This window comes from Poecilia mexicana, unplaced genomic scaffold (genome assembly GCF_051168715.1).
Source record: "Poecilia mexicana isolate PSO_F unplaced genomic scaffold, ASM5116871v1 scaffold_21, whole genome shotgun sequence".
NCBI lineage: Eukaryota > Metazoa > Chordata > Actinopteri > Cyprinodontiformes > Poeciliidae > Poecilia > Poecilia mexicana.
Genome location: NW_028263390.1, coordinates 8,974,903 through 8,985,394, shown reverse-complemented (window position 1 = coordinate 8,985,394; position 10,492 = coordinate 8,974,903). Strand labels below are relative to the sequence as shown.

At 47.5% G+C, this 10,492-nt stretch overlaps 2 long non-coding RNA genes and 2 pseudogenes across 2 annotated transcripts; 2 read left to right on the top strand and 2 right to left on the bottom strand.

Moving 5' to 3' along the window:
* Positions 1-596: 596 nt before the first annotated feature.
* LOC106929787 (uncharacterized) lies at positions 597-3,248 on the top strand (annotated as a pseudogene).
* A 195-nt stretch (positions 3,249-3,443) lies between these two features.
* Positions 3,444-4,145, top strand: LOC148153023 (uncharacterized). The gene is made up of 3 exons (XR_015761851.1): positions 3,444-3,602; positions 3,721-3,930; positions 4,047-4,145. It is a non-coding gene; the product is annotated as an uncharacterized LOC148153023 (long non-coding RNA).
* A 2,016-nt stretch (positions 4,146-6,161) lies between these two features.
* On the bottom strand, positions 6,162-6,863 carry LOC106929769 (uncharacterized). The gene is made up of 3 exons (XR_015761837.1): positions 6,705-6,863; positions 6,377-6,586; positions 6,162-6,260 (listed from the first exon to the last, which is right to left on the bottom strand). It is a non-coding gene; the product is annotated as an uncharacterized LOC106929769 (long non-coding RNA).
* Positions 6,864-7,058: 195 nt separating this feature from the next.
* LOC148153022 (uncharacterized) lies at positions 7,059-9,710 on the bottom strand (annotated as a pseudogene).
* Positions 9,711-10,492: the final 782 nt, after the last annotated feature.

The following is a 10,492-nucleotide window of genomic DNA, read 5'->3' as shown; positions in this document are numbered from 1 at the left end:
GGCATTTGCCAGCACTGGGGTTTGGCCTTCCAATGCAGGGAATAGACCAGCCCCAAGGCAGAAGAAATGGCATGATATCTATCAGAAGGTAAAGTGAAGTCACTGTTTCATTCACTTGTGTGTGTAGATATGTTTATAAAAAAGGACAGACTTGAGTAGCTGTCATTAATAAGATTATGTTACACTGTTTCAGATAGAAAAATGCCCCATGCAAGTTCGGGGACAGACCACCCTTTTTGGAGCGTCTGTCACTTGTGACTGTGGCTTTCACACTGTTAAAGTAAGCTGGTTTAAAATAATATCTAATAACAATCACTTCTTAGTCAAATTTGAAGCTATGTCTTGTCTCTTGCAATTCTGGTGAATGGTGACTTTTATACTTAAAATATCTTTGTTTTGGTAGCCTGCACTGCAGCCTCCTTCTGCACCTCCTTCTTTGACCCCACAGTCTGTGGGTTCACAATCTAATTCTGGAGATACAGCAACAGCCACCCGCTGTTTCCTGAGGTCCCCTCCATCTTTGTCAAGGGTAAATGTTCTTGTTTGTTTGCTCAATACTTTATATTATTGATTCTGTCTTGGCAACAAACTATAATAGTTTTTGAACAAAACATTTTCTTGTGCTTATTTTGATGTAGTGATTTATAAAGTATATACTTCACATGATTGTACATTTCTCGTTTCAGTTCACTAAGTCCTATTTTGGGGGTTCTCTTTCGGATTCAGTGAAGCCAAACTTGGTGGCCCGGAAGACACCGAGTCCCTCTCCATCCTCTGTGAGGAGCCCAAGTCCCTCTCCATCCTCTGTGAGGAGCCCAAGTCCCTCTCCATCCTCTGTGAGGAGCCCAAGTCCCTCTCCACCCTCTGTGAGGAGCCCTAGTGTTGCTCCATCCTCCCAGACACACTCCGGCAAGACAGTTGCATCTGTGAGTACAGCATTGTATATTCATTAAAGTGAAGCAGTTCTAAGATATCTGTTTTCAAACATATTTATGTTCTGTTGTTTTTAGGAACAGCCTTCAACGTCTCTGTTACAACCAGCTGCAGGTGATAATGCAGCTTCTTTCTGGTTGCCGAGTGAGATGAGGAAAACCATCCCTGTGCAGGATCAAAGATGGATCTCAAATACCCTCTTTAAATCTGGCAAACTGCGCCCAGATTTAAAGCTGTGGTACGAGCCTCCTGCGCCGGCCCTCATTTACCATCAGGTGCCAACACCTGAGAGGTTTTTTTCACATCGGCTCCTCGTATGGATGCCCTACCATCAGTGGAAGGTCAGGGTGTTCTGCAAAACTTGTGGGAATCATCTTACAGGTGCTGGCATCCACAAGAGGGCTCGGAAAGTCCTGGATATTGATAGGTATTACCTCCTTGTGACGGAGACACTCAGGTGCAGCGGGTGTAATCTCACGTATCTATCAACATCCCAGAGCATCCGAGACCAGCTGGACTTGCCGCACCAGAAACTATTTCGGCTCATCCTCACCCAAAAGTGAGTAAAACATTTAGTAAAATGCTAACTGAAGGAATGAAGATATTACATTACATGCAAATGTAACTGCAAAATAAATACTTTGTTAATCTGCCTTCCAGGTATGCTTGTGACATACGAGTGATCAGGCTGATGAGAGACAGGACACAGGGCAACAGTTCAGCACGGCTGCTGAAGCAGCTGAAAGAAAACCACGGGGAGGAGTGGCTGAACAGGTTGGGGCACTATCTGGAGGAGTGCGCTAACTTTGTAAATAGACCCAGCCTTTTCCCTGTGGTGTGCCAGGAGCCCCCAGAACCAGCTGACATCCCCACTGATCGCTGGTTGTTGTCAGTGTATGGCAGAGATATTCTGTCACGCATAGAACACATAAAAGCCAGCATCACCTCCACCTTGGGGACAGTTCTGAAGCTGGACTCCACCAAAAAGGTTAGTAACCATGTAATGATAATCGTCAAGTTAAAACAGCAAATGGTACATTTGTGAGTGCATTTACTATCTCCACCCAACTGGCACACACATCACAGAGAATCAAGCGCACCCCTCCCTTTCAATCAGGCCTATCTGAAGTCTATAAGGTAACTTGGCACACCTGTGCTCACAATGATCTCTTCAGACAAAGAGCCTCAGCTTCAAGCTTCCACAAAGACACCACTGGTAGGAACTGGACATTATGCACAGTTTATATCATTTAATCTGCATTCAGAAGACCAAATTAGCCTTGGTGATGAAATGGGATTTATGTGTGTGGAATGTAGTTTGTTTGTTCATTCACTGTTCACTTAAAAGTAGATTAACATTACCTGGAAAACTAGTTCATTAGTTCATTGTGATCTGTAATTGATTTTGTTTCATTTGTTTGTAGGTTTTCAAACTGCTCTGTGACTCTCTGTGACTACTTCTGCAAAATCATGGTGGTCTTACACTGTTAATTGAACTAATCTAAAGACAAAAAGAAAAGATGAATAAAAGATGTCGCTGAAATGAGTGGTTCCTGCATTTCTTTGAGGGAAGCAAGCTTTTTCAAGTTTGGGCAGAAGCTGAGGTGGTTTAAAGAGAGCAAAAAACTTGACAATAATAATATTGATTATTATATCCTACTTGGAAAAAAAGTTGTACACTACTAAATTTAAAACGCTAATAATTTTAAAAATGTTTGGGATAACTTTTTTTCTGTTTCACAAACAATTAAACTTGTGAAAAGTTTATTGTTCTAAGTACATTGAAAATGTTATGAAATACACAGCCGACAGTGGTTTCTGTAGACATGAGAAACGGCAAGATTTAATTCCACACTTTCTATTGTAGATCACCAAAAAGCTGGCTGGCCACAGCAAAGGAACGGCTCTGTGGGTGTCGTCAGTCAGCAATGAGCTGGGCCAAATATTGAATAGTGTCCTGACTGTCCAGGAGGGTCCAGGACTGGACAAAATGGCTGCAGGACTGATGGAGCGGTACCGCCAGGCTGGGGCTGCACCTCCAAAGGTGCTGTATGTGGACTGTGGCTGCTGTGTTAGTGAAGGCCTCAGCAAGCTGCAGGCCAGGTTTGGAGGGTGGCCAGATATTTACATTCGCCTGGACATTTGGCACTTTATGCGGAGGCTGGCTGTTGGTTGTACCACGGATGCCCACCCTCTGTATCCTGCTTTCATGCGGGCACTGTCCTCCTGCATTTTTGAGTGGGATGCAGGGGACCTTGACCTTCTTCGACGAGCGAAAGAAAGGCAGCTCCAGCAGGAACAGAGGCCAGGTATAACCAACACCATGGTGGACAGGCAGATAACCAAGAAGGAGTTGAGTAATTTCTGTCGTAGGAGGACACGGGGAGAGGACATCACTACTGTCCTTATTGAACGACTGCTGGAGGAGCTGACTGGTCCAAAAGGGAGAGATTTGATGGGGGTTCCCTTACTGGATGAAGTCAGGATAAAACACATCTGGGGTGTCCAAAAACGGCATGTGAAATGCATTCAGGATGTTGCAGGGATTCAGTTGTACACTGAGGTGGGCAGTGTCAACAAGAGCGGAATCAAGTTGACACGTTATCGCTGTTCACGAGGCTCTACATCCCTGGAGTCATTTCATTGTCATTTAAACAGGTTTATTCCAGGTAAGTCGCTTTCTAACATGACTACAATACTTTACTGTATATTTTTTGCAAAACTGGATCAACCAGTATTGTTTCAAAGACATTAATATGATGTGTTGTTTTTTTCCTTTTTTTACAGGAACCAGTGCAAACTTACTGAATTTCCAGCTCTACCTCCTGGAAGGCCTGAATAGATGGAATCAGGATCGGGGTTCTGCAGCAGTGACCAACAAACCATCGTCTCTTCTGACATATGCTGGAGACATGACTCAGTCCATAAATCAGAACAGCTTGAAGGTGCTGGGACGAGAGTACGTCCCACAATTTATGCCCCCTTCAAAGTACACAGGTACAAATGAAATATGTGAAGGATAAACAGTTTAAGATAAACTATAGTATAAAAAAATCAATAATATGTAACATGTTTTGGAATGTTTTACTATCAATATGTTTGATTTTCCATAGGTGAGCTACTGGGTGTTGACTACCTTCTAAGTCAAACAGGAAAGCCACTGAAACCCCAGCCTGACTCAGAAGAGACAGATGTTCTGCTGGAAGATGTGGAGGCTAATGTAGCAGAGGAAGATGAAGGCTTTGTGGACGAAGAAGCTTTGGACTTTCTAGTATCAGAGCTAGACGATGAGACCCTTTTCTCAGCTACATCACAGCTCGAATCCTCCACCCAGCCTGCTCCCTCCACCCAGCCTGCTGCCTCCACCCAGCCTGCTGCCTCCACTCAGTCTGCTGCCTCCACCCAGTCTGCTGCCTCCACTCAGCCTGCTGCCTCCACCCAGCCTGCTGCCTCCACCCAGCGTGCTGCCTCCTCTCAGTCTGCTGCCTCCACCCAGCCTGCTGCCTCCTCTCAGTCAGCTGCCTCCACTCAGTCAGCTCCCTCCACCCAGCCTGCTGCCTCCTCTCAGTCTGCTGCCTCCACCCAGCCTGCTGCCTCCACCCAGCCTGCTGCCTCCACTCAGTCTGCTGCCTCCACCCAGTCAGCTGCCTCCACTCAGTCTGCTGCCTCCTCTCAGTCTGCTGCCTCCACTCAGTCAGCTGCCTCCACCCAGCCTGCTGCCTCCACCCAGCCTGCTGCCTCCACTCAGTCAGCTGCCTCCACCCAGCCTGCTGCCTCCACCCAGCCTGCTGCCTCCACTCAGTCAGCTGCCTCCACCCAGCCTGCTGCCTCCACCCAGCCTGCTGCCTCCACTCAGTCTGCTGCCTCCACCCAGCCTGCTGCCTCCACTCAGTCTGCTGCCTCCTCTCAGTCTGCTGCCTCCACTCAGTCAGCTGCCTCCACCCAGCCTGCTGCCTCCACCCAGCCTGCTGCCTCCACTCAGTCAGCTGCCTCCACCCAGCCTGCTGCCTCCACCCAGCCTGCTGCCTCCACCCAGCCTGCTGCCTCCACCCAGTCAGCTGCCTCCACCCAGTCAGCTGCCTCCACCCAGCGTGCTGCCTCCACCCAGCGTGCTGCCTCCTCTCAGTCTGCTGCCTCCTCTCAGTCAGCTGCCTCCACTCAGTCAGCTGCCTCCACTCAGTCAGCTGCCTCCTCTCAGTCTGCTGCCTCCACTCAGTCAGCTGCCTCCACCCAGCCTGCTGCCTCCACCCAGCCTGCTGCCTCCACTCAGTCTGCTGCCTCCACCCAGCCTGCTGCCTCCACCCAGCCTGCTGCCTCCACTCAGTCAGCTGCCTCCACCCAGCGTGCTGCCTCCTCTCAGTCTGCTGCCTCCACCCAGCCTGCTGCCTCCACCCAGCCTGCTGCCTCCTCTCAGTCAGCAGACTGAGTGGAGGCAGCAGACTGGGTGGAGGCAGCAGGCTGGGTGGAGGCAGCAGACTGAGTGGAGGCAGCAGGCTGGGTGGAGGCAGCAGGCTGGGTGGAGGCAGCAGACTGAGTGGAGGCAGCAGGCTGGGTGGAGGCAGCAGACTGAGAGGAGGCAGCAGGCTGGGTGGAGGGAGCTGACTGAGTGGAGGCAGCTGACTGAGAGGAGGCAGCAGGCTGGGTGGAGGCAGCAGACTGAGAGGAGGCAGCACGCTGGGTGGAGGCAGCAGACTGAGTGGAGGCAGCTGACTGAGAGGAGGCAGCAGGCTGGGTGGAGGCAGCAGACTGAGAGGAGGCAGCACGCTGGGTGGAGGCAGCTGACTGAGTGGAGGCAGCAGGCTGGGTGGAGGCAGCAGGCTGGGTGGAGGCAGCAGACTGAGTGGAGGCAGCAGGCTGGGTGGAGGCAGCAGGCTGGGTGGAGGCAGCTGACTGAGTGGAGGCAGCAGACTGAGAGGAGGCAGCTGACTGAGTGGAGGCAGCTGACTGAGTGGAGGCAGCTGACTGAGAGGAGGCAGCAGACTGAGAGGAGGCAGCACGCTGGGTGGAGGCAGCTGACTGGGTGGAGGCAGCAGGCTGGGTGGAGGCAGCAGGCTGGGTGGAGGCAGCAGGCTGGGTGGAGGCAGCAGGCTGGGTGGAGGGAGCAGGCTGGGTGGAGGATTCGAGCTGTGATGTAGCTGAGAAAAGGGTCTCATCGTCTAGCTCTGATACTAGAAAGTCCAAAGCTTCTTCGTCCACAAAGCCTTCATCTTCCTCTGCTACATTAGCCTCCACATCTTCCAGCAGAACATCTGTCTCTTCTGAGTCAGGCTGGGGTTTCAGTGGCTTTCCTGTTTGACTTAGAAGGTAGTCAACACCCAGTAGCTCACCTATGGAAAATCAAACATATTGATAGTAAAACATTCCAAAACATGTTACATATTATTGATTTTTTTATACTATAGTTTATCTTAAACTGTTTATCCTTCACATATTTCATTTGTACCTGTGTACTTTGAAGGGGGCATAAATTGTGGGACGTACTCTCGTCCCAGCACCTTCAAGCTGTTCTGATTTATGGACTGAGTCATGTCTCCAGCATATGTCAGAAGAGACGATGGTTTGTTGGTCACTGCTGCAGAACCCCGATCCTGATTCCATCTATTCAGGCCTTCCAGGAGGTAGAGCTGGAAATTCAGTAAGTTTGCACTGGTTCCTGTAAAAAAAGGAAAAAAACAACACATCATATTAATGTCTTTGAAACAATACTGGTTGATCCAGTTTTGCAAAAAATATACAGTAAAGTATTGTAGTCATGTTAGAAAGCGACTTACCTGGAATAAACCTGTTTAAATGACAATGAAATGACTCCAGGGATGTAGAGCCTCGTGAACAGCGATAACGTGTCAACTTGATTCCGCTCTTGTTGACACTGCCCACCTCAGTGTACAACTGAATCCCTGCAACATCCTGAATGCATTTCACATGCCGTTTTTGGACACCCCAGATGTGTTTTATCCTGACTTCATCCAGTAAGGGAACCCCCATCAAATCTCTCCCTTTTGGACCAGTCAGCTCCTCCAGCAGTCGTTCAATAAGGACAGTAGTGATGTCCTCTCCCCGTGTCCTCCTACGACAGAAATTACTCAACTCCTTCTTGGTTATCTGCCTGTCCACCATGGTGTTGGTTATACCTGGCCTCTGTTCCTGCTGGAGCTGCCTTTCTTTCGCTCGTCGAAGAAGGTCAAGGTCCCCTGCATCCCACTCAAAAATGCAGGAGGACAGTGCCCGCATGAAAGCAGGATACAGAGGGTGGGCATCCGTGGTACAACCAACAGCCAGCCTCCGCATAAAGTGCCAAATGTCCAGGCGAATGTAAATATCTGGCCACCCTCCAAACCTGGCCTGCAGCTTGCTGAGGCCTTCACTAACACAGCAGCCACAGTCCACATACAGCACCTTTGGAGGTGCAGCCCCAGCCTGGCGGTACCGCTCCATCAGTCCTGCAGCCATTTTGTCCAGTCCTGGACCCTCCTGGACAGTCAGGACACTATTCAATATTTGGCCCAGCTCATTGCTGACTGACGACACCCACAGAGCCGTTCCTTTGCTGTGGCCAGCCAGCTTTTTGGTGATCTACAATAGAAAGTGTGGAATTAAATCTTGCCGTTTCTCATGTCTACAGAAACCACTGTCGGCTGTGTATTTCATAACATTTTCAATGTACTTAGAACAATAAACTTTTCACAAGTTTAATTGTTTGTGAAACAGAAAAAAAGTTATCCCAAACATTTTTAAAATTATTAGCGTTTTAAATTTAGTAGTGTACAACTTTTTTTCCAAGTAGGATATAATAATCAATATTATTATTGTCAAGTTTTTTGCTCTCTTTAAACCACCTCAGCTTCTGCCCAAACTTGAAAAAGCTTGCTTCCCTCAAAGAAATGCAGGAACCACTCATTTCAGCGACATCTTTTATTCATCTTTTCTTTTTGTCTTTAGATTAGTTCAATTAACAGTGTAAGACCACCATGATTTTGCAGAAGTAGTCACAGAGAGTCACAGAGCAGTTTGAAAACCTACAAACAAATGAAACAAAATCAATTACAGATCACAATGAACTAATGAACTAGTTTTCCAGGTAATGTTAATCTACTTTTAAGTGAACAGTGAATGAACAAACAAACTACATTCCACACACATAAATCCCATTTCATCACCAAGGCTAATTTGGTCTTCTGAATGCAGATTAAATGATATAAACTGTGCATAATGTCCAGTTCCTACCAGTGGTGTCTTTGTGGAAGCTTGAAGCTGAGGCTCTTTGTCTGAAGAGATCATTGTGAGCACAGGTGTGCCAAGTTACCTTATAGACTTCAGATAGGCCTGATTGAAAGGGAGGGGTGCGCTTGATTCTCTGTGATGTGTGTGCCAGTTGGGTGGAGATAGTAAATGCACTCACAAATGTACCATTTGCTGTTTTAACTTGACGATTATCATTACATGGTTACTAACCTTTTTGGTGGAGTCCAGCTTCAGAACTGTCCCCAAGGTGGAGGTGATGCTGGCTTTTATGTGTTCTATGCGTGACAGAATATCTCTGCCATACACTGACAACAACCAGCGATCAGTGGGGATGTCAGCTGGTTCTGGGGGCTCCTGGCACACCACAGGGAAAAGGCTGGGTCTATTTACAAAGTTAGCGCACTCCTCCAGATAGTGCCCCAACCTGTTCAGCCACTCCTCCCCGTGGTTTTCTTTCAGCTGCTTCAGCAGCCGTGCTGAACTGTTGCCCTGTGTCCTGTCTCTCATCAGCCTGATCACTCGTATGTCACAAGCATACCTGGAAGGCAGATTAACAAAGTATTTATTTTGCAGTTACATTTGCATGTAATGTAATATCTTCATTCCTTCAGTTAGCATTTTACTAAATGTTTTACTCACTTTTGGGTGAGGATGAGCCGAAATAGTTTCTGGTGCGGCAAGTCCAGCTGGTCTCGGATGCTCTGGGATGTTGATAGATACGTGAGATTACACCCGCTGCACCTGAGTGTCTCCGTCACAAGGAGGTAATACCTATCAATATCCAGGACTTTCCGAGCCCTCTTGTGGATGCCAGCACCTGTAAGATGATTCCCACAAGTTTTGCAGAACACCCTGACCTTCCACTGATGGTAGGGCATCCATACGAGGAGCCGATGTGAAAAAAACCTCTCAGGTGTTGGCACCTGATGGTAAATGAGGGCCGGCGCAGGAGGCTCGTACCACAGCTTTAAATCTGGGCGCAGTTTGCCAGATTTAAAGAGGGTATTTGAGATCCATCTTTGATCCTGCACAGGGATGGTTTTCCTCATCTCACTCGGCAACCAGAAAGAAGCTGCATTATCACCTGCAGCTGGTTGTAACAGAGACGTTGAAGGCTGTTCCTAAAAACAACAGAACATAAATATGTTTGAAAACAGATATCTTAGAACTGCTTCACTTTAATGAATATACAATGCTGTACTCACAGATGCAACTGTCTTGCCGGAGTGTGTCTGGGAGGATGGAGCAACACTAGGGCTCCTCACAGAGGGTGGAGAGGGACTTGGGCTCCTCACAGAGGATGGAGAGGGACTTGGGCTCCTCACAGAGGATGGAGAGGGACTTGGGCTCCTCACAGAGGATGGAGAGGGACTCGGTGTCTTCCGGGCCACCAAGTTTGGCTTCACTGAATCCGAAAGAGAACCCCCAAAATAGGACTTAGTGAACTGAAACGAGAAATGTACAATCATGTGAAGTATATACTTTATAAATCACTACATCAAAATAAGCACAAGAAAATGTTTTGTTCAAAAACTATTATAGTTTGTTGCCAAGACAGAATCAATAATATAAAGTATTGAGCAAACAAACAAGAACATTTACCCTTGACAAAGATGGAGGGGACCTCAGGAAACAGCGGGTGGCTGTTGCTGTATCTCCAGAATTAGATTGTGAACCCACAGACTGTGGGGTCAAAGAAGGAGGTGCAGAAGGAGGCTGCAGTGCAGGCTACCAAAACAAAGATATTTTAAGTATAAAAGTCACCATTCACCAGAATTGCAAGAGACAAGACATAGCTTCAAATTTGACTAAGAAGTGATTGTTATTAGATATTATTTTAAACCAGCTTACTTTAACAGTGTGAAAGCCACAGTCACAAGTGACAGACGCTCCAAAAAGGGTGGTCTGTCCCCGAACTTGCATGGGGCATTTTTCTATCTGAAACAGTGTAACATAATCTTATTAATGACAGCTACTCAAGTCTGTCCTTTTTTATAAACATATCTACACACACAAGTGAATGAAACAGTGACTTCACTTTACCTTCTGATAGATATCATGCCATTTCTTCTGCCTTGGGGCTGGTCTATTCCCTGCATTGGAAGGCCAAACCCCAGTGCTGGCAAATGCCTTAAGCCTTGCCATCCACTCCCCATCCCCCATACCTTTGTGGCTCTTTGGCTTGGTGCTCATCTGAAGATAACATTGGGAATTAGCAGAATCAAATTCCATAAACTAATGATGCACTTTGTGCACAACTAACAATGGGTATGACATAAAAGCATTTAAAAGTAAAATCAAAGCCATAGTTTTCTGT